This window comes from Oncorhynchus tshawytscha, linkage group LG01 (assembly GCF_018296145.1).
Source record: "Oncorhynchus tshawytscha isolate Ot180627B linkage group LG01, Otsh_v2.0, whole genome shotgun sequence".
NCBI classification, from domain to species: Eukaryota; Metazoa; Chordata; class Actinopteri; order Salmoniformes; family Salmonidae; genus Oncorhynchus; species Oncorhynchus tshawytscha.
In genome coordinates, this window is record NC_056429.1 from 50,347,936 (window position 1) to 50,370,362 (window position 22,427).

Sequence of the window (22,427 nt, forward strand, 5' to 3'; positions counted from 1 at the left end):
TCCTCACCTTCAGACGACATTCTGTGTCAATAAAGTAGAGCAGTTGTGCAGACATGAGGCGGGAAAATCTCCCTGAGCCAACCTCTATTTTAGTAGACTAATGACTCAACCTTCGTGTCATGATGCAGGGACAAATCATTAAACTGAAATGAATTGAGAGACCAAAATGAAAAACTGAAACGAAATAAAAGGCTGAAATCAAGTTTGTTTTTAAGTTCGAGTTTACATGATTTCCACACTGTATCTTACATTAAGTCTTAACCTTTGGCCTTTTCTTAAGTGAAGATTGAGGTACAAATATATTCATCTGGTAAAACGGTACAAAAATATTGAGGTAAAATGTTGCTAACTTGCATCCCAATGTGGCACCTTAATTGGAGAGGACGGGTTTCTTGTAATGGCTGGAACGGAATTAGTGGAATGATATCAAATACATCAAACACATGGTTTCCATGTGTTTGATGCCATTCCATTCTCTGCCTTTCCAGCCATTGTTATGAGCCGTCCTGCACTCAGCAGCCGCCTGTGATCCAGAACCCTCTCTGGGTCAAAGGGCTGGGTAGGATGATACATTGCCTGCATGTACAACATGAGAAGAAATAACCTGATCCGTATGAAATGGCTTGCTTGTTGATGTTAAGAGAATTTCACTAATGTGATCTGATGTTGAATTTGTTGTGTAATAAAGTGCTTTCTATTAGATTCCCTATTCGTTTCTCTCTTTATCGTTTACGGACTTAAAAATAAGTGTTCAAATGTTAAATACTATATCACATATGGTAAAGAGAAACTGTAATATTCCTTACCACGCATGTTTGTCAATGGTAGATGTTATTTATTTATTTGTCAGGGACCAAGTACAACATGCAATTGCACCAGATTTAGCTAATACCACTTGTCAATGTACCTGACTGCCCCTCCAGTACAGTTAGGATACAGGCCACTATTCCAACCCCCCCAACACCCAAATAACCTGTATTGGATGCAAAAATTCTAGATTAGACTTCTACTGCCAAACAAATCAAATTCTATTTGAAATGCTTGCTTATGAGCCCTTCCTAACGAGGCAGACTTCAAAAAGAGCAATAAAATAGTAATGCAAGAGGAATCAAATGAAATACAGAAGAATGGAGCTACAGTGCATTCGGAAAGTATTTAGACACCTTCACTTTTTCCACATTTTGTTACGTTTCAGCCTTATTCTAAAATTGATAAAATTGTCCCCCCCCCCTCATCAATCTACACACAATACCCGATAATGACAAAGTAAAAAAATTTTTTTTTAGAAATGTTTGCACATTTTTATAGAAAATAAAATGGAAATATCACATTTACATAAGTATTCAGAGTACTTTGTTGAAGCACCTTTGGCAGAGATTACAGCCTCGAGTCTTCTTGGGTTTAACGCTACAAACTTGGCATATCTGCATTTGGGGAGTTTTTCACATTCCTCTCTGCAGATCCTCTCAAGCTCTGTCAGTTTGGATGTGGAGCGTCGCTACACAGCTGTTTTCCGGTCTCTCCAGAGATGTTAGATCGGGTTCAAGTCCGGGCTCTGGCTGGGTCACTCAAGGACATTCAGAGACTTCCCCTGAAGTGTCACGTTCGTTGGAATAAATGTCGGACCAAGGCGCAGCGGATGTTGAGTTCCACATTATTTATTAGAAAGTGAAACTTAGTTTATTTGTCTTTGCTAACAACGAACCGTGACTACAGAGATGTTACGTGCACTAAACAATATCCCATAAAACACAGGTGGGAAAAACAGCTACTTAAATATGTTCCCCAATTAGAGACAACGATTACCAGCTGCCTCTAATTGGGAATCATACACAATCACCAACATAGAAAAACAAACCTAGAACCCCACATAGAACTAATAAACTAGACTAACCCCCCAGTCATGCCCTGACCTACTCTACCATAGAAAATAAGGACTCTATGGTCAGAACGTGACATGAAGCCACTCCTGCATTGTCTTGGCTGTGTGCTTAGGGTCGTTTTCCTGTTGGAAGGCGAACCTTCGCCTCAATCTGAGGTGCTGAGCACTCTGGAGAAGATTTTCATCAAGGATCTCTCTGTACTTTGCTCCATTCATCTTCCCTCAATCCTGACTAGTCTCCTAGTCCCTGTTGCTGAAAAACATCCCCACAGCATGATGCTGCCACCACCGTGCTGGAGCTGTCAGTGTGACCATCGGGTTCTTGCTCAACTTCCTGACCAAGGCCCTGTCCCCCGATTGCTCATTATTGCCAGCTCTAGGAAAAGTCTAGGTGGTTCCTAACTTCTTCCATTTAAGAATGATGGAGGCCACTGTGTACTTGGGGACCTTTAATGCTGCAGAAATGTTTTGGTCCCCTTCCCCAGATCTATGCCTTGACACAATCCTGTCTAGGAACTTGTTTTCGCTTTGTTATTATAGGGTATTGTGTGTAGATTGAGGGAAAAAATTTAATACATTTTAGAATAAGGCTGTAATGTAACAAAATGTGGAAAAAGGGAAAGGGTCTGAATTCTTTCAGAATGCATACAGCAAGTGCCAGAACCAGATCAATGTGCAGAGGTATGAGGTTTTTGTCACATCCAAATCGAATCCCAACACGTGTGCATGTTTGAGAAAGACAAGGACAATTGAAATGGTCTTTATTCACTCTGATAATCTACATTTACTCAAACATACTAAGCTGCCTTAGTAATCACAACAGTGCCAGGCAGGGTCAAGCACAGAGGAGAGAAGATCACAGAAAAACTGAAAAGGAGGAATAGGTGTGAAGCACAGCGACGGGAGAGACAGGGATGAGGGAGAGAGAGGAAGATGGATCCTCTGCCTTGCCTCCTCTTATTGCACATGACAGACTGAGATTGGCTAATTATGCCCTCTGAAGCGTCCACCACAGAACCATAAATCACAGTGGCTCATAACACCAGCTAGCAAGCGCAACACATGCTGCACACTAACACAAGCTGAGCTACAGCCACAGTCGCAGCATCACCCCAGTTTAATGGCCCTATTATCACATCACCACAGCATGTAGAAATGTTCAAAATTATTGTATTTATTATCTCTCCTTGGTTTAAAAATAATTCATACGGTGTACATATTAGGACAGAGTCACACATCCAAATTCCATGGCATTGTGTAGAGAAGATAATTGTTTATTGGATTTGACACATGACATAGATGATGACTATCATTACTTTTATGGTGATAATCACATGATAAACTAAAAATCCTGTTGAGTGTGTACAGGTAGATTTGACTTACGTGGGGCAGTTAGGCATGGGCAGTAAAAAGGGGAGACGCAGCCATTGTGTCTCCAAGAGAATAATGAACATCCACTCTGGCCAATACAAGACCACATCCTGGACAGGGTTCCACGAGCAATCCTATAGTTGAGATCAAGCAAAATCCATATAATTGTCATGTTAAACTTGGCGTAGTCGGCAGGGTGTTATTTATGAGTAGCACCCTAGTTTGCCTGGGGTTATATATTGCATAAACCTGTGCTTGGCACCCAGCTGCACTATGGTCATATAAGGTTGCTTTCCAGTGTGTAATTACAGATGAAAATGAACCTGACTAAGTCTGTGTCTCTCCCAGCTCCGTGAGATCTCTCTCTGGCCCCAGAAAGTCTGCATCAGAGACAGTATGAAGTAGGTGAATCCAAGACAATGGAGGACTCCAGGGATCTTCAGCTAAGACCATGATACTGTAACACAAATAGAATGACCCTTCACACATACTGTACCTGTGGGAATAGACCAGAACACTGTAATACTGTCAGCATAGCCAACACAGAGAGAATAGCTGCATTCTGGTCTGTGTCTGAAATGGCACCCTATTTAGCTAATAGGGCACTACTTTTGGTCAAATTCTCACAAGACACTACTCTGTTCAAAAGTAGTGCACTATATAGGGTGTTATTTTGAGAACAAAAATGAACCATCTGCAACAAATACATGTCCAGTACAAGAGCTCCAACTGTATGGCTGTCTAGAGTTATACTTTTATACTGGAGTTACAGGCTCGACAGTGAGCATATAGATGTAATGAGAAAATGAACTACTGAAGTTCTTTAAATGATGCAAAACTATTTCTGTAGACTTAAGCTAATCTTTGCTCAGGAAATTAATAGAATCACCCATCGACAGCTGGGAGACCACAATAATACCTTCCCTGAGGGAGGATGACAGGATGCATTATGGGAGGATATGGGAGGAAATGGGTGTCAGTCTTCGGATGTTGAGGTGTCTGTCAGGGAGGTGGAAAGCTCATCAAAGATTCCCAGTTATCTCCAGGCCCAGGCAAATTGGGGAGGATGGGAATGGCCTTTGGTTCAGAGATTGATGGTAATCTCCACATTAGTTAATTGAAAACCTCTTGGCGGCACAAAGTGCTGTAAAAAACAATATAATCCCATCCATTGATCTGGGCAAATCAAATAAGAAGCGGAAATGTATTTTTTCACAGGAAAGGAGAAAGCGCTTTGGATGACTAATGACACGTTTGTTAAGTCCGTAAATTACACCTCTCCGAGATTGGTCCCTCGTCTCTGCTATCTCTCACGACATTCATCATTATGAAGTTCAATGTGCAAGCATCTACGAAAGTTACTTTGAAATGAATCATTATGGCTACTGCTTGTTTTTCCAGTTGGAAAGTGGTGATTTTATTGCAAAGTGGAAATAAATGGGTGTCCTGTAATAGAGCATACTGATGAAGAATCAAACAGAAGGACATTTTGTGGAGCGGGACTTGAATCAAAGTTGAATACAGAAATGAATCCAAACCCTGCAATAAACTATTGCTGTACACGCAATCACCTCATAACAGCTATTAGCTGACTTGTGCTCAAACTTAAACCAACCTGTAGATGGGCAGTAAAGCTGACCTTGTCATTTCAACAAGGGACTGGCCATTTCGAATGGGTAAAACACACGTCAAAGATCATAACATCTTCATGTGACACATGAGCAGTTCAACATATTGAACAGAACAAGGGCATGATGGAAAGAGAGGGAGAGCAAAAGGGGCAAAACAACAGTCTCCAGTGGTTGATGGTAAAACTCATCATCCTATTATGAGGTTTTACACTATACAGCATCTACTGTCTACAGCTGGTACCATGTAACACTATCTGATGTAATTGTCCATTACAGCAACACTGGTTGTTTTTGCACAATGTCCCCTGATGCTGTGTTTCGCCACTGCGAGGAATAACAATATTTTTGTTAACCCGGTTACAGAGACATCCACCTAGGAAAGTCCATTAGCGCCGGGGTTGGCTAATGTGTGAAGGGCGCCCGTTCTGGCCCTTGGTGGACAGCAATAACTCCACGCCATCCTGACAGCTTTCCTCATTTAACACTGTCACGTCTCTGGCAGCCAGCCGCTGCCCGCCACCCCACGCTGCCAGACTTCATTACAAACTGTAGAGTTCAATCCATCCTAGCTCTTGTTCTTGGTTGCCAGGCTAAATGCAGGAATAATTGGAATGGTTTACTTATGTAAAGTCCCTGCAGGATTATGATTATGAAGTTATCTAATGGTATCTAAATAATAGTCTTCCAAACTCATCACTTTAAGGTCATATGGAAACAGGAAGATGCTAGGGTTGAAAGTTTAATGACTTGCCACAGATTTAGCTCCTGACCTACTTGAATAGCAAAGTTTGGCTAGACATAACTTTAATTACTTATTGCATGTTACATTACTCCTGTATATTCCTGGTACATGCAGGCATTCTGATTTATGGTTCACAACGTTCCTTTAGCATTAAAATAAAACTGATTCCAAATGGAGACACCAATTCTATGTCACAGAGAAACACTGCCACTTTCTTGTACACTGTTAAAATAGAAAGACTCAAAACACCATTGTGTAGTGAAACCGTGAAAAGTAGTGCAACTAAGCTGAGATCTGGTGTTTGAATCTAAACCCAACGTAAATGTTTTAATACACTGAATTTAATTTAAAACAGAATGGAAGTACTCTGAAACACTGTAGTCCTAAATCTGAATATTGATGTTAAGAGTCTTGTGGAAAACATTGTTGGTGTTTCAGTGCATGTTTTGCATGCAAACAGCATGTTTTGGCAGACTGTCTCTCTTGGTCTTAGTTGGTTTTGAAATGCCAATGGTTTATAGTGTAAATATTGATTATTGTCTGACATTCAGCAATCTTTGAATTAACATTTTAAAGAAGACACTGGGAATTTAATTATTTTCATAGGGTAGACAATGACACTAATTATAGGGTTAATGTTGCATCTATCGTTAGAATGAGACCAAGGTGCAGCGTGGTAGGCCTACATTTTTTCTTTATTCAAAATGACACCGAAAAACAAACTAAATAAGAAAACGAACGTAAAGCTATATGCAGTGCAAAAAACTACACACAAACAAGAGCCCACAACTGATGGTGGGAAAAAGGGCTGCCTAAGTATGATCCCCAATCAGAGACAACGATAGACAGCTGCCTCTGATTGGGAACCATACCCGGCCAACAAAGAAATAGACAAACTAGAATGCCCACCCAAATCACACCCTGACCTAACCAAATAGAGAAATAAAAAGGCTCTCTAAGGTCAGGGCGTGACAGTTAATGTTTACGGTTATGTAAGTTATAACAGGGGTAACGTACAAAATTGGGTCATAACGTGAGAAGGTGGTTGTGAATCCAGGTCTCATGCTTGTCAAAACATTGCATTAGTCCACTCAGCCAGTCTTCAGGACTAAACTCTTAGGACTAAACCACCCTTCTTACGTTCAGCACATGGGGCCCGATTCAGACTTGAGATTAGTAGACAACATGGACTCAATAAAACAGACTTAAGCAAAAAATATTAAATGTTAAATCAACAAAAATCTCAAAGAATTCCACATTTTATTTTTTTCTGGGCTTTGCTTAGACACAATAGAAACAGGACACAGAAGGAGTGAAAGTTGGACAGTTGAAGCAGGAATTTAACCCATGACTTTTGGGCAGTAAGATGGCAAATCTATTTGGAATAATACCCACTCAACCAAACATTCTGTGAAGAATTTGGGCCCCCATATCAGGAGACAATTGTTTTGATTAAAGGCAAAATGTGAACTTCAAGGATTGTGCTGCCGTACTGTTCAGAATTCCCCAAGTCTGGGGCATGGAGGTGGAGAGGTCATTTGTGTCAGGTGTGCCCTCTAGCAAACTCTATGGTCAAGTATAAAAACAGGCAATTTTGCAGGTGCCTCCCCTGTATTCAGGGCCTTCACAAATGTAGACAGGAAAGCGCATGTATAAAGCTCAGGTGAAACACTCCAAAACAAATCCAAAAAGTATGCGTCAATGACAACGTGAGTACAAAAATGTTACTACATTGAAGAATGTTACGTACGCCTCTTGGTGGAGGGAACGCAACACCCCGCTACAACTCAACTCCCTGTGGAGTGAAAGAGGTATGGGATTGTAGGTGGGGGTAAGGAAGACTGAGGCAGAGAATATTACCGTTCACAGGGAATTTATTTAATTACCATGGTAAATGTGTGGGGGGGGGGATTCTGGATGGAACCAAAGCAAAGAAAGTAAAAGTTAGTCCCCTCTCCTACCTACCCACTACTTAACTATTCTTAATGCCACCTGGTGTGCTAACTAAAATACAGGGGGTGGTCCACCCAAGTCTTACCAAGCAAACACATACCTCTTCAGGATCAGCTGCAAAACACTTTACATCAAATTTACCAGACCAACAACCAACACAGTACATACAAAGAAGCTCTTTCTCATAACAAAGGAACACCGGCTTTTCAAGTTGCAGAAGGAGTTGGTAATTGCAGACAGCTGTATCCCCTGATGAGAGGGGGGTTGTCAGAGCTCCAAACTGCAATGGGGCCGACCAATCAGCTGCTTGGAATCCAGGAAGCCATCCTGAAACATATACACAAACATACAAATACAAACCCAAAACAACACAGAAACTGGGGAATTTAACAAAGAAGGAAATGGAAAAGGAATTCATTCGACAAGAACATTTGTTTTGTGGAGCATTTTGGCTGCTAATGGTCACTCTATGCTTATAGTCCAAGTCAAACAGCCATTTCAATTAATTGATCAGTGTTCTTGATTTCTACATGTAGTTGTTAATTAACACGTCATGGTTTGCACAGTTTGCACTAGTTTCAAAAAAATGCAAATTAAGGCCTGTTTTGGAGATAATAATGCAGGTTTGTTTGCCAACCAGCTTTATGAGCTTTATATTTCATTCGATGCTTGCCCCACATGCTATATGCTACACTAAATAGCCACTAACAATTTAGCCTGCTCAAGTTCTGGCCTATCCCACCACATGTTATTGCATCACACTTTTGACATTATTAATATTGTTATCTTGTTGCCATATTTGCATAGCTTGATTTATATATTGATGTTTATATGCTTAATAATTGTGTATTTCTATTGTAATTTATTAATATTAAAGCTGTTAATAACTTAATTATGCAGTCATGTACTATAATTATTGCTTGTTAAAATTGGCATTTTCTGTCTCCCTGCAGAAAAACATGCATACAAACTTTTTCAGGACCCTGTCTTTCAAAGATAATTTGTAAAAATCCAAATAACATCACAGATCTTCATTGTAAAGGGTTTAAACACTGTTTCCCATGCTTGCTCAATGAACCATAAACAACTAATGAACATGCACCTGTGGAACGGTCGTTAATTGCCTACAGTCTGTAAGCTGTTAATATCTTAAGGTCACAGTTATGAACACTTAGGACACTAAAGAGGCCTTTCTACTGACTCTGAAAAACATCAAAGAAAGATGCCCAGGGTCCCTGCTCATCTGCGTGAACGTGCCTTAGGCATGCTGCAAGGAGGAATGAAGACTGCAGATGTGGCCAAGGCAATAAATTGCAATGTCCGTACTGTGAGACTCCTAAGACAGAGCTTCAGGGAAACAGGACGGACAGCTGATTGTCCTCGCAGTGGCAGACCACGTGTAACTACACCTGCACAGGTTCGGTACATCCAAACATCACACCTGCGGAACAGGTACAGGATGGCAACAACTGCCCGAGTTACACCAGGAACACACAATCCCTCCATCAGTGCTCAGACTGTCCGCAATAGGCTAAGAGAGGCTGGACTGAGGGCTTGTAGGCCTGTTGGCAGGTCCTCATTAGACCTCACCGGCAACAATGCCACCTATGGGCACAAACCCACTGTCGCTGGACCAGACAGGACTGGCAAAAAGTGATCTTCACTGACGAGTCGCGTTTTTCTCTCACAAGGGGTGATAGTCGGATTCGCGTTTATCGTCGAAGGAATGAGCGTTGCACTGAGGCCTGTACTCTGGAGCGGAATTGATTTTGGAGGTGGAGGGTCCGTCATGGTCTGGGGCGGTGTGTCACAGCATCATCGGACTGAGCTTGTTATTGCAGGCAATCTCAAGGCTGTGCGTTACAGGGAATACATCCTCCTCCCTCATGTGGTACCCTTCCTGCAGGCTCGTCCTGACATGACCCTTCAGCATGACAATGCCATACTGCTCATTCTGTGCGTGATTTCCTGCAAGACAGGAATGTCAGTGTTCTGCCATGGCCAGCGGAGAGCCCGGATCACAATCCCATTGAGCACGTCTAGGACCTGTTGAATAGGAGGGTGAGGGCCATTCCCCCCAGAAATGTCTAGGAACTTGCAGATGCCTTGGTGGAAGAGTGGGGTAACATCTTACAGCAAGAACTGGCAAATCTGGTGCAGTCCATGAGAAGGAGATGCTCTGCAGTACTTAACCTCCCTGAACCACCCATCCTGGATCCGGTATAATTGTCATAAGCAACGCTGAATAGCATAGCGCCACAGTCAAATAATATTACTCGAAAATATTCATATTCATGAAATCACAAGTGCAATATTGCAAAACACAGCTTAGCCTTTTGTTAATCCACCTGTCTCAGATTTTGAAATTATGCTTTACAGCGAAAGCAATTACAAGCATTTGTGTAAGTTTATCGATCTCTCGACAAAACAATAATTACACTTAGCATCAGGTAACTTGGCCACAAATCAGAAAAGCAATCAAATTAATCGTTTACCTTTTGATCTTCGGATGTTTTCACTCACGAGACTCCCAGTTAGACAACAAATGTTCCTTTTGTTCCATAAAGATATTTTTATATCCAAATACCTCCGTTAGTTTGGTGCGTTATGCCCAGGAATCCACCGGAAAGAGCGGTCACGACAACGCAGACAAATTCCAAATTGACACCTTAGGGAAGCCATAGAAAAAGGAATCTGGTTGATATCCCTTTAAATGGGCAATAGGGATGCATAACAGAGGTTTCAAAAACAGGGGCACTTCCTGATTGGATTTTCCTCAGGTTTTAGCCTGCAATATCAGTTCTGTTTAACCTCTAGCGACGAGTAATCCCGTATCCGGGACGTAATCATAGCCTCAAGCGCACTACCATAACGCAACTTTTCCTATTCATGAAAATTGCAAATGAAATGAAATAAATATATTGAAACACAAGTTTAGCCTTTTGTTAACAACACTGTCATCTCAGATTTTCAAAATATGCTTTTCAACCAAAGCTACACAAGCATTTGTGTAAGAGTATTGATAGCCTAGCATAGCATTAAGCCTAGCATTCAGTAGGCAACATTTTCACAAAAACAAGAAAAGCATTCAAATAAAATCATTTACCTTTGAAGAACTTCGGATGATTTCAATGACGAGACTCTCAGTTAGATAGCAAATTTTAATTTTTCCAAAAAGATTATTTGTGTTGGCGAAATAGCTCCGTTTTCATCACGTTTGGCTAAGAAAAAGACCGGGAAATGCAGTCACTACAACGCCGAACTTTTGTCCAAATTAGCTCCATAATATCGACAAACATGCCAAACGTTGTTTAGAATCAATCCTCACGGTGTTTTTCACATATCTATTTGATAATATATCAGTCGTGACAGTTGGTTTCTCATCAGAAGCAAATGGAAAAATACTGCAGCTGGAGATTACGCAATAATTGCAACGGAGGACACCGAGCGACCACCTGGTAGATGTAGTCTCTTATGGTCAATCTTCCAATGATATGCCTACAAATACGTCACAATGCTGTCGACACCTTGGGGAAGCGACAGAAAGCCTAAGCTCATTCGTGGCCCATTCACAGCCATATATGGAGTCATTGGCATGAGGTGGTTTCAAAAAATGCAGCACTTCCTGATTGGATTTTTATCTGGGTTTTGCCTGTAAACATCAGTTCTGTGGCACTCACAGACAATATCTTTGCAGTTTTGGAAACGTCAGTGTTTTCTTTCCAAAGCTGTCAATTATATGCATAGTCGAGCATCTTTTCGTGACAAAATATCTCATCCAAAAATTAAAATAGCGCCCCCTATATCCAAGAAGTTAACTCGCAGACAAAATGTGACAGTTTTGGAAACGTTAGTCTTTTCTATCCTAATCTGTCAATATTATGCATGTTCTAGTATCTGGTCCTGAGAAATAGGCCGGGAACGTTATTTTTCCAAACATAAAAATAGTGCCCCCTAGCTTCAAGAGGTTAATGCAGCTGGTGGCCACACCAGATACTGACTGTTACTTTTGATTTGGACCCCCCTTTGTTCAGGGACACATTATTAAATTTCTGTTATTCACATGTCTGTGGAACTTGTTCAAATCAAAATCAAATCAAATTTTATTTGTCACATACACATGGTTAGCAGATGTTAATGCGAGTGTAGCGAAATGCTTGTAATGTAGCGAAATGCTTGTTCAGTTTATGTCGCAGTTATTGAGTCTTATGTTTACAAATATTTACACATGTTATGTTTGCTGAATATAAACGCGGTTGACAGTGAGAGGACATTTATTTTTTTGCCGAGTTTACATACTGTACATACTACGTCACCCACAACAAGCTAATCATAACCAAAGCCAATCAAGACAAGGATCACAGACTAATGCCAAATGAGCTGTCAATCATATAATCTAATTGAACTGTTTCGTGATTCAATCCATCTGAACAACCTTCCATGCACCATCATCTGAATCTGAATTTAAAGACTCAGGTCAGATACATTAGCATAATTCTATGACTGAAGTTTTGTATGAGTGCTACTGATAACGGTAGCAGTCATTGCCTGTATTTATTTTCTATGAATGTGAAATATAATGCAATATTTCCCTTAATTTTGAAGAATATTAATATCATCAATACCTTACAGATCTTTGAACTGTCTTAATTTATCAATATAAAAATGTGAGAACTTAAGTTTTATTGTCATTTGATGATTTGTAAAGCATTTGAAGCTTCAAAATCATTTCTTGAAAAAATAATTTTGTACTCATTAATTATTATCCTGGACAAATGTATACATTTTTATTTTCACCAAACTATATTTCCTCATCCTTTGTTTGAGCATAATATTGTACATTTGACCTTTTGGAATTACCAACGAGGAGTTTATTAGCACACCATATAAGATTAGGGATGATACTCAAAGAGGAGGAACTCCCATTTACAGAATTTTGAAACTCCAGTAGAAGGAATCTAATTCTAGACTAGACAGTGTTGCACATCTCTTGAGTGCAGGGGTGTAGTGCTGCCAGAGTGCGGAGGAGCGGCGCTCCCTCACTTTTTTCCAATTTGAGAATACACAGAGCTGGTAAAACTATTCCTGGAAAATTAAGTCTGATACATTCTAAATAAATTATATTTAATTAGCTCAAATTCAATGGACAAACAATATGACAAACCAAATAAATATGTATAGCAGCCTAGAGGTAGGTAAATGCTGGTTTCTTCCATGTCTTCTCTGGCGGTGGGGAGAATGATGAACTATATAGGCTACATGTATGCACTGCGGAGGCTTGACCACTGGCCAATCAGAATGTTGAGAAAAGAAAAATCATAATTCACTGTCTGCCTTGATGTTCATGAAACTCCACGGACCCTCTTAAACACATTCTTAAACAGTGGAACCCAGAACAATATCTGACCACTTGGTTACGGAGACACCATTGCTGAGGACACCCAAACCAAAGTGGCCCTTTCTGGAACTTACTGTAGCCCTGCTTGGGATATTTGGCATACATTGGCTATTTGTTGAGACACAGGGCCCATTCTAGTTTGGTATGTCAGGGTGGGCGATTGGAAATGGTAATTGGGCCAAGTTGGAGGTAATAATGCACTTAGGTTATAGTTTATTGACATGCATGAATACACCACACAAACATATGGTTGTTCTAAATGAATTTCCTGCAATTGTACATAGTAATGATTTGTGTTCACGTCTTGGTCAATTGATTTGATAGCATGTTTAATCTATGAAAATGTATTCTATGAAAAGATAGTTCACCTCTGTTTTCTTTTATTCTGTAATAGGGTATATTGTAACCATGTGTTCAAGCTAATCAAATCAAAGTTTTATTTATGATACACAATACAACTAAATGCCTACTCGCAATAAAGCTCTCCTCGCAAACAATGCAACGATATTAAGCTATACAGTTGAAGTCAGAAGTTTACATACACCTTAACCAAATATATTTAAACTCAGTTTTTCCCAATTCATGACATTTAATCCTAGTAAAAATTCCCTGTCTTAGGTCAGTTAGGATCACACACATGTTAATGTCAGAATAATAGTAGAGAGAATAATTTATTTCAGCTTTTATTTCTTTCATTACATTCCCAGTGGGTCAGAAGTTTACATACACTTAATTAGTATTTGGTAGCATTGCCTTAATTGTTTAACTGGGTCAAATGTTTTGTTTAGCCTTCCACAAACTTCCCACAATAAGTTGGGTGAATTTTGGCCCATTCCTCCTGACAGAGCTGGTGTAACTGAGTCAGGTTTGTAGGCCTCCTTGCCTGCACATGCTTTTTCAGTTATGCCCACAAATTTTCTATAGGATTGAGGTCAGGGCTTTGTGATGGCCACTCCAATACCTTGACTTTGTTGTCCTTAAGCCATTCTGCCACAACATTGGAAGTATGCTTGGGGTCATTTTTCATTTGGAAGACCCATTTACGACCAAGCTTTAACTTCCTGACTGATGTCTTGAGATGTTGCTTCAATATATCCACATCATTTTCCTTCCTCATGAAGCCATCTATTTTGTGAAGTGCACCAGTCCCTCCTGCAGCAAAGCACCCCCACAACATGATGCTGCCACCCCCGTGCCTCACGGTTGGGATGGAGTTCTTCGGCTTGCAAGCCTCCCCCTTTTTCCTACAAACATAACATTATGGCCAAACAGTTCTATTTTTGTTTCATCAGACCAGAGGACATTTCTCCAAAAAGTACGATCTTTGTCCCCATGTGCAGTTGCAAACCGTAGTCTGGCTTTTTTATGAAGGTTTTGGAGCAGTGGCGTCTTCCTTGCTGAGCGGCCTTTCAGGTTTTGTCGATATAGGACTCGTTTTACTGTGGTTATAGATACTTTATGTACCTGTTTCCTCCAGCATCTTCACAAGGTCCTTTGCTGTTGATTTGCACTTTCCGCACCAAAGTACGTTCATCTCTAGAAGACAGAAGGCGTCTCTTTCCTGAGTGGTATGACTGCTGAGTGGTCCCATGGTGTTTCTACTTGCACATTATTGTTTGTACAGATGAACATGGTACCTCAGGCATTTGGAAATTGCTGCCAAGGATGAACCAGACTTGTGGAGGTCTACAATAATTTTTCTGAGGTCTTGGCCAATTTCTTTTGATTTCCCCATGATGTCAAGCAAAGTGGCACTGCATTTGTTGGTAAAACTTGAAATACATCCACAGGTACACCGCCATTTGACTCCAATTATGTCAATCAGAAGCTTCTAAAGCCATGACATAATTTTCTGGAATTTTCCAATTGTTTAAAGGCACAATCAACTGAGTGTATGTAAACTTTTGACCCACTGGAATTGTGATACAGTGAAATAATCTGTCTGTAAACAATTGTTGGAAAAATGACTTGTCATGAAGTAGATGTCCTAACAGACTTGCCAAAACTACAGTTTGTTATACATACAGTGCCTTGCGAAAGTATTCGGCCCCCTTGAACTTTGCGACCTTTTGCCACATTTCAGGCTTCAAACACAAAGATATATAAAACTATTTTTTTGTGAATCAACAACAAGTGGGACACAATCATGAAGTGGAATGACATTTATTGGATATTTCATTTTTTTTTAACAAATCAAAAACTGAAAAAATTGGGCATGTTCCTGAACTGGCCAAATGCACAGAACTATGCTTCAGCACCACAAGTTGGTTCAACTTCGTTAACATCATTGTGCGATGCTGGCGCTGTTCTTTTAGAACCATGAAGGGCACTCCAAACATTTCAAATGACATTTCATCAAGATCTGTTGCCTATTTATTTAAAAAAAAAAAACTTTATTTAACTAGGCAAGTCAGTTAAGAACTAATTCTTATTTTCAATGACAGCCTAGGCACAGTGGGTTAACTGCCTGTTCAGGGGCAGAATGACAGATTTGTACCTTGTCAGCTGGGGGGCTTGAACTTGCAACCTTCCGGTTACTAGTCCAACACTCTAACCACTAGGCTACCCTGCCGCCTATGCCTAATAGTCATACTTATCACTTATTATTATCACTTATTATTCTCCCCAGTGGTGTAAAATACTTTTACTTAATTTTCTTTAGGAATATAATGAAGTGAATGTACTTTTTATTCCATACATTTTCCCTGACACCCAAAAGTACTCATTTACATTTTGAATGCTTAGCAGGACAGAAATCATCTAATTCACACACTTACCAAGAGCACATCCCTGGTCATCCTTACTGCCTCTGATCTGGCGGACACACTAAACACATGCTTTGTTTGTAAATTATGTCAGTGTTGGAGCGTGCCCCTGGCTAACCGTAAATTTAAAAATAAAAAAAGTAAATGTTGCTGTCTGGTTTGCTTTATATAAGGAATTTACTTTTACTTTTTTATTTTTATAGTTAAGTATATTTTAGCAATGACATTTACTTTTGATACTTAAGTATATTTAAAACTAAATACTTTTAGACTTTTACTCAAGTAGTATTTTAGTGGGTGACTTTCACTTTTACTTGAGTCATTTTCTATTAAAAACTTCTTAGAGCTGAGATCCCGCTAATGGGATCGATATGAAAGTGCAGGGCGCCAAATTCAAAACCAGAAATCCCGTAATTAAAATTCCTCAAACATAAGTATTTCACACCATTTTAAAGATACACTTGTTAATCCCACCAGTGTCCGATTTCAAATAGGCTTTACGGCGAAAGCACCACAAACGATTATGTTAGGTCAGAGCCAAGTCACTGAAAAACACAGCCATTTTTCCAGCCAAAGAGAGGAATCACAAAAATCAGAAATAGAGAGAGAATTAATCACTAACTTTTTGATGATCTTCATCAGATGACACTCATAGGACTTCATGTTACACAATACATGTGTGTTTTTGTTAAAGTTCATATTTATATAAAAAAATCTAAGTATACATTGGTGCGTTATGTTCAGTAGTTCCAAAAACATGACGTGATTTTTGCAGAGAGCCACATCAATTTACAGAAATTCTCATAATAAATGTTGCATGGAACTTTAGATAAACTTCTCCATAATGCAACCGCTGTGTCAGATTTCAAAAAGCTTTACGGAAAAAGCAAACCATGCAATAGTCTGAGTATGGCGCTCAGAGACAAAACAAGCCAAAAAGATATCCGCCATATTGTGCAGTCAACAGAAGTCAGAAATAACATTATAAATATTCACTTACCTTTGATATTCATCAGAATGCACTCCCAGGAATCCCAGTTCCACAATAAATAAATAAAAAAATAAAAAAATATATATATATATATATATATATATTGTCCGTTTATGTCCAAATAGCTACTTTTGTTAGCGCGTTTTGTAAACAAATCCAACCTCACGAAGCGCGTTCACTAGGAGCAGACGAAATGTCAAAAGTTCCATTACAATCCGTAGAAACATGTCAAACGATGTATAGAATCAATCTTTAGGATGTTTTTTTACATAAATCTTCAATAATGTTCCAACCGGAGAATTCCTTTGTCTGTAGAAAAGCAATGGAACGCGAGCTAACTCTCACATGAACGAGCGTCACGAGCTTGTGGCACTCTGCCAGACCACTGACTCAAAGAGCCCTTGTGAGCCCCTCCTTTACAGTAGAAGCCTCACAAGTTTCTAAAGACTGTTGACATCTAGTGGAAGCCTTAGTGGGATATTGGTCATGTTGCACTTCCTATCTTCAATAGGAATGAGTTGAAAAATGACCAACTTCAAATTTCCTACTTCCTGGTTGGATTTTTTTTCAAGTTTTTGCCTGTCATATAAGTTGTGTTATACTCAGACATCATTCAATCAGTTTTAGAAGCTTCAGAGTGTTTTCTATCCAAATATACTAATATGCATATATTAGCAACTGGGACTGAGTAGCAGGCAGTTTACTCTGGGCACCTTGTTCATCCAAGCTATTCAATACTGCCCCCAGCCATAAGAAGTTCTATTAAGGTATCTTTACTTTTACTCAAGTATGAAAATGGGTTACTTTTACCACCACTGCTTCTCACAATGGTGCTTGTTTAGTAAAGTTAGATCATAGCGGAATCAATGTCTTGCAAAATCACATAATGATTCATTAGCATTTTACATAACAGAACCGAATATGATAGCATAGGAGGCCTATAATGTTACTATTACACCAAAAAACACTATTTCTCATAAGATTTTAGGCTGGTTAGCTGAACCTGAATAGTCAACAACAAAAATGAATGCGCCAAAACTAGACAGAGCGCGCCACTAGGCAGGACATACAGTATGATTTGATTGAAACAAAATACAAGAAAGGCTATAATTTGATGTCTTCACTATTATTCTACAATGTAGAAAAAAAGTACAAATAAAGAAAAACCCTGGAATGAGTAAGTGTGTCAACTTTTGACTGGTACTGTAAAATACAGTGCATTCGGACAGTATTCACAACCCTGGACTTTTTTCACATTGTTACGTTACAGCCTTATTCTAAAATGGTTTTAAAAAATGTATCCATCTACAAACAATACCCCATGATGAAAAAGCGAAAACAGGTTTTTAGACATTTTTGCAAATGTAGAAAAAAACTAAACCAGAAATACCTTATTTACATAAGTATTCAGACCCTTTGCTTAGAGACTTGAAATTGAGCTCAGGTGTATCCTGTTTCCATTGAGGAAAACCTGGATGTTTCTACAACTTGATTGGAGTCCACCTGTGGTAAATTGAATTGATTGGACATGATTTGGAAAGGCACACACCTATCTATATATGGTCCCACAGTTGACAGTGCATGTCAGAGCAAAAACCAAGCCATGAGGTCGAAGGAATTGTCCGTAGATGTCCGAGACAGGATTGTGTCGAGGCACAGATCTGGGGAAGGGTACCAAAACATTTCAAATCACTTCTGCAGCATTGAAGGTCCACAAGAACATAAACTTAAATGGAAGAAGTTTGGAAACACCAAGACTCTTCCTGGAGCTGAACAATTGGGCGAGAAGGGTCTTGGTCAGGGAGGTGACCAAGATCCCGATGGTCACTCTGACAGAGTTCCAGAGATCCACTGTGGAAATTGGAGAATCTTCCAGAAGGAAAACCATCTCTACAGCATTCCACCATTCAGGCCTTTATGGTAGAGTGGCCAGACGGAAGCCACTCCTCGGGAAAAAGCACATGACAGCCCGCTTAGAGTATGCCAAAAAGCACTTAAAGACTCTCAGACCATGATAAACAAGATTCTCTGGTCTGACGAAACCAAGATTGAACTCTTGGCCTGAATGCCAAGTGTCACGTCTGGAGGAAACCAGACACTTCTCATTACCTGGCCAATACCATCCCCACGGTGAAGCATGGTTGTCGAGTGTAGGTCTTTCAGAGCATGCAGTTGCATGGTTTGCTAAATATCTGTCTGATAGAACTCAGTGCACTCAATTTGATGGGCTTATGTCTGTTAAATTGTCTGTCTTTAATGGTGTGCCCCAAGGCTTTGTACTTGGTCCTCTCTTATTCACTATTTATATAAATGATTTAGACAAAAATGTCCAATGCGCATCTTCATTTTTATGCTGTTAATACTGTTATTTACTGTTGTGCCTCGTCTCTTACAAAAGCTTTCCAGAACATGCAAACTACTGTTCAACATACCGTGTCAATTGAAGCTTATCCTCAATACTGACAAAACTAAACTAATGGTGTTTGCTAAAACAAGAAATAGACCTCTGAACCTTTCACCTATTACTACCTATCAGGGCAAGGAGATTGAGGTTATAATCTCATATAAATATCTTGGAATTCTAATTGATGACGGCCTCTTTTAAATTGCATATTCAACAACTTACAAAAAAATTGAGGCTGAAATTGGGATTTTATTTGAGGAATAATGCCGGTTTTTCTTTTGAAGCCAGAAGGAGGCTAGTAATCAGCTACATTTATGCCTTTACTAGACTATGGGGATATTTTATATATGAATGCTTCCGCTCAGTGTTTGAGATTAATTGACACCCTTTACCATGGCACTTTGAGATTTATTTTAAACTGCAAAACCCTTACGCACCACTGCACTTTGTATACCAGGGTTGGCTGGCCTTCTCTAGTCACTCGTAGGCTCAGGCACTGGTCTACTTTTATTTACAAAGCCATTTTGGGTTTACTACCTTTTTTATTTAGGTATTTTTATTGTTCAGAAATGTGGCGGGTACTCTCTTCGTTCGCTGGACTTTCCTGCTAACTGTTCCAAATGTCCGAACTGAATTTGGTAAAAGGGCTTTTAAGTACTCTGCGCCATTGTCTTGGAACGCCTTACAAAATACTTTTAAACTGGAAGAACTTGTCCCGATTGGTATTTTTAAATCACTGATGAATGATCTTGAGACTGATTTACATGAGACATTTACTCCTGATGTGCTGACTTGCTGCACCCTCTAACTACTGTGATTATTATTATGTGGTCATTTATGAACATTTGAACATCTTGGCCATGTTCTGTTATAATCTCCACCTGGCACAGCCAGAAGAGGACTGGCCACCCCTAATAGCCTGGTACCTCTAGGTTTCTTCCTAGGTTTTGGCCTTTCTAGGGAGTTTTTCCTAGCTACTGTGCTTCTACACCTGCATTGCTTGCTGTTTGGGGTTTTAGGCTGGGTTTCTGTACAGCACTTTGAGATATCAGCTGATGTACGAAGGTCTATATAAATACATTTGATTTTTGATTTGATTCCCTGACCTGTCAATGTTTTTAATTTGCGGTTTTTGATTTTGTTATACTCTTGTGAATTCTATGGTTTTTACTAGATTACTTGTAGTTTTTCATGTTTGTCTGTAATTTTTGTAATGACTTGGTGCTGCCTATCTTGGCCAGGACGCTCTTGAAAAAGAGATTTTAAATCTCAATGAGCCCTTCCTGTTTAAATAAAGGTTAAATAAATAAAGTAAAAATGGTGGTGGCAGGATGGGGATGTTTTTCAGTGGCAGGGACTGAGACTACTCAGGAATCTTCTAAACAGAAGACATAGGCTGTGGACTTCTCAAAAGACTCATTTTGAGGAAAATGAAGAAATCTGACAAACTTTGATTTGAGTGTAATATCCCTTTAATTAGTCACAATACCGAAGGATAAAGGATAATCTTGCTGGTTAAACGGTATAATAGCATTTCCTGATATCAAATGTCAATCTATAATTCACTGTATTTAATGTTTACCAAATGACTGCGCTGACATAATGATTGGTCTGCTAAATTGGCTATTCTGTTACAGTGATACACCACCCATTTAAAGTTCCTGACTATGAAGCGCCACATCTAATCACATCATTAGACCTCTTAGAGCCTTTTGTGTTAAATAAACATAGGACAAAACTATTTAGTGTGTGTAATATTCAATAATTGTCCGTGTAAAAATGAGTGTCTGAAAGTCTTCGCAAAGGAACCTTCAAACAACCCACTGTCAATAAATTCTGAAATTGAAACGAAGGTACTGAAACACCATTAGTGTAGTTTTAGTAACTTGAGTGAACTGATTTACTGTGTCTGCACTGTAGGAGCAGCATTAATTTGTGCTATGTATAAGAGCTTCCTCTACTCATGCTTGCAAATAATTCAACAGTGATTTATTGAATAGTTATTGCAGTCAAACCCACAACATTGGCCACAGTAAGACTTGGAAAGCCGAGACATGCGTGTCAATACAGATGGATAGACCAAACAGACAGGCAGACAGATGCATGCTGTCTTAAGTGCAGGACTATATATATACTCATTGTGAGAAACAAAACATACAGTATACCTACTATACTACTACAGATATACAGTATAGTTATTGGTCTTATATCCAGATAATCAGGGCTTGCTATGTACAAACTTGGCAACACTCCAAAACAGCCTGAGCGTTTGATTTAATAATAATTTATTCAATACCCTTAAAATACAGCTTTTCTTATTATAGTTGGATTTTCAGACTGGGGTATTTCTAAACGTCCGAACCTCTGACAGTAAGAAGCCTCGTCGTAATATCAAAATCCATCAACTATCCTCTGGAATCAATACGATTCAGCGGATGTGATGAAGGGGCTATTATACAACTTCAATTGAGTTCACCTTTATTAAATACTGTTGGAGATGTATTTGGTAATAGTCTTCATTAAAATGTAACATGCAAGCCTCCCTCATCTCCCCTTAGGTTGTTAGTGTTATTGATCCATTGGGAGGGTCCTTGATATGGCCCAGATAAGAAATTACATCACAGCCTGAATTTACAGTAGCATTGATAGTGGAGAGTTTGGTGTGGTGATGTGTCATAGAATTGTATACTAACCAGTCCATGGTGCATGTTTATATATCCAGTACCCTACACCTCCATAGTTTACAAAAGACATGATTGTCAGGGAAAGTCTATAAAATATTGGGGGGAAAAATAGATTCAGTTTGTAGGCTAACGTTGTTTCTATTGGTCTTTGACACCTAACACGAAACTATAAAGAAAATGTCTTTACGGTATACTGTATAATAGTTTTAGAATACCACTCAGTTTCCATCGTTTACCTTTTTAATAAAGACATAACTTCTAAATCAAAGATCCAAAGGCCAAGGGTGGGGCATATATTCTGTCACACAAGGAAATGCAATACAAGATAATGCAATCTAAGCATTATGAATCACTCAGGAAATGAACACTTGTCCTCCAGATCGCCTCGTGCAGGACTGCTGACTTAAGACTTTGGCTCTAATTTATGACACACTTACAACTTACTGCTCGCGAGGGCTGCTGAAACACAGCATGCGTGACGGAATACTACACTGAATCAGCTGCTACTGGAGATGGGTGCTTGTTTCACGTGTCAAAGTGTGTATTTGCATTACATTGCACAGATTTGCTTTGTGGAATACACAACACGCCCAGTGTCAGGTATAG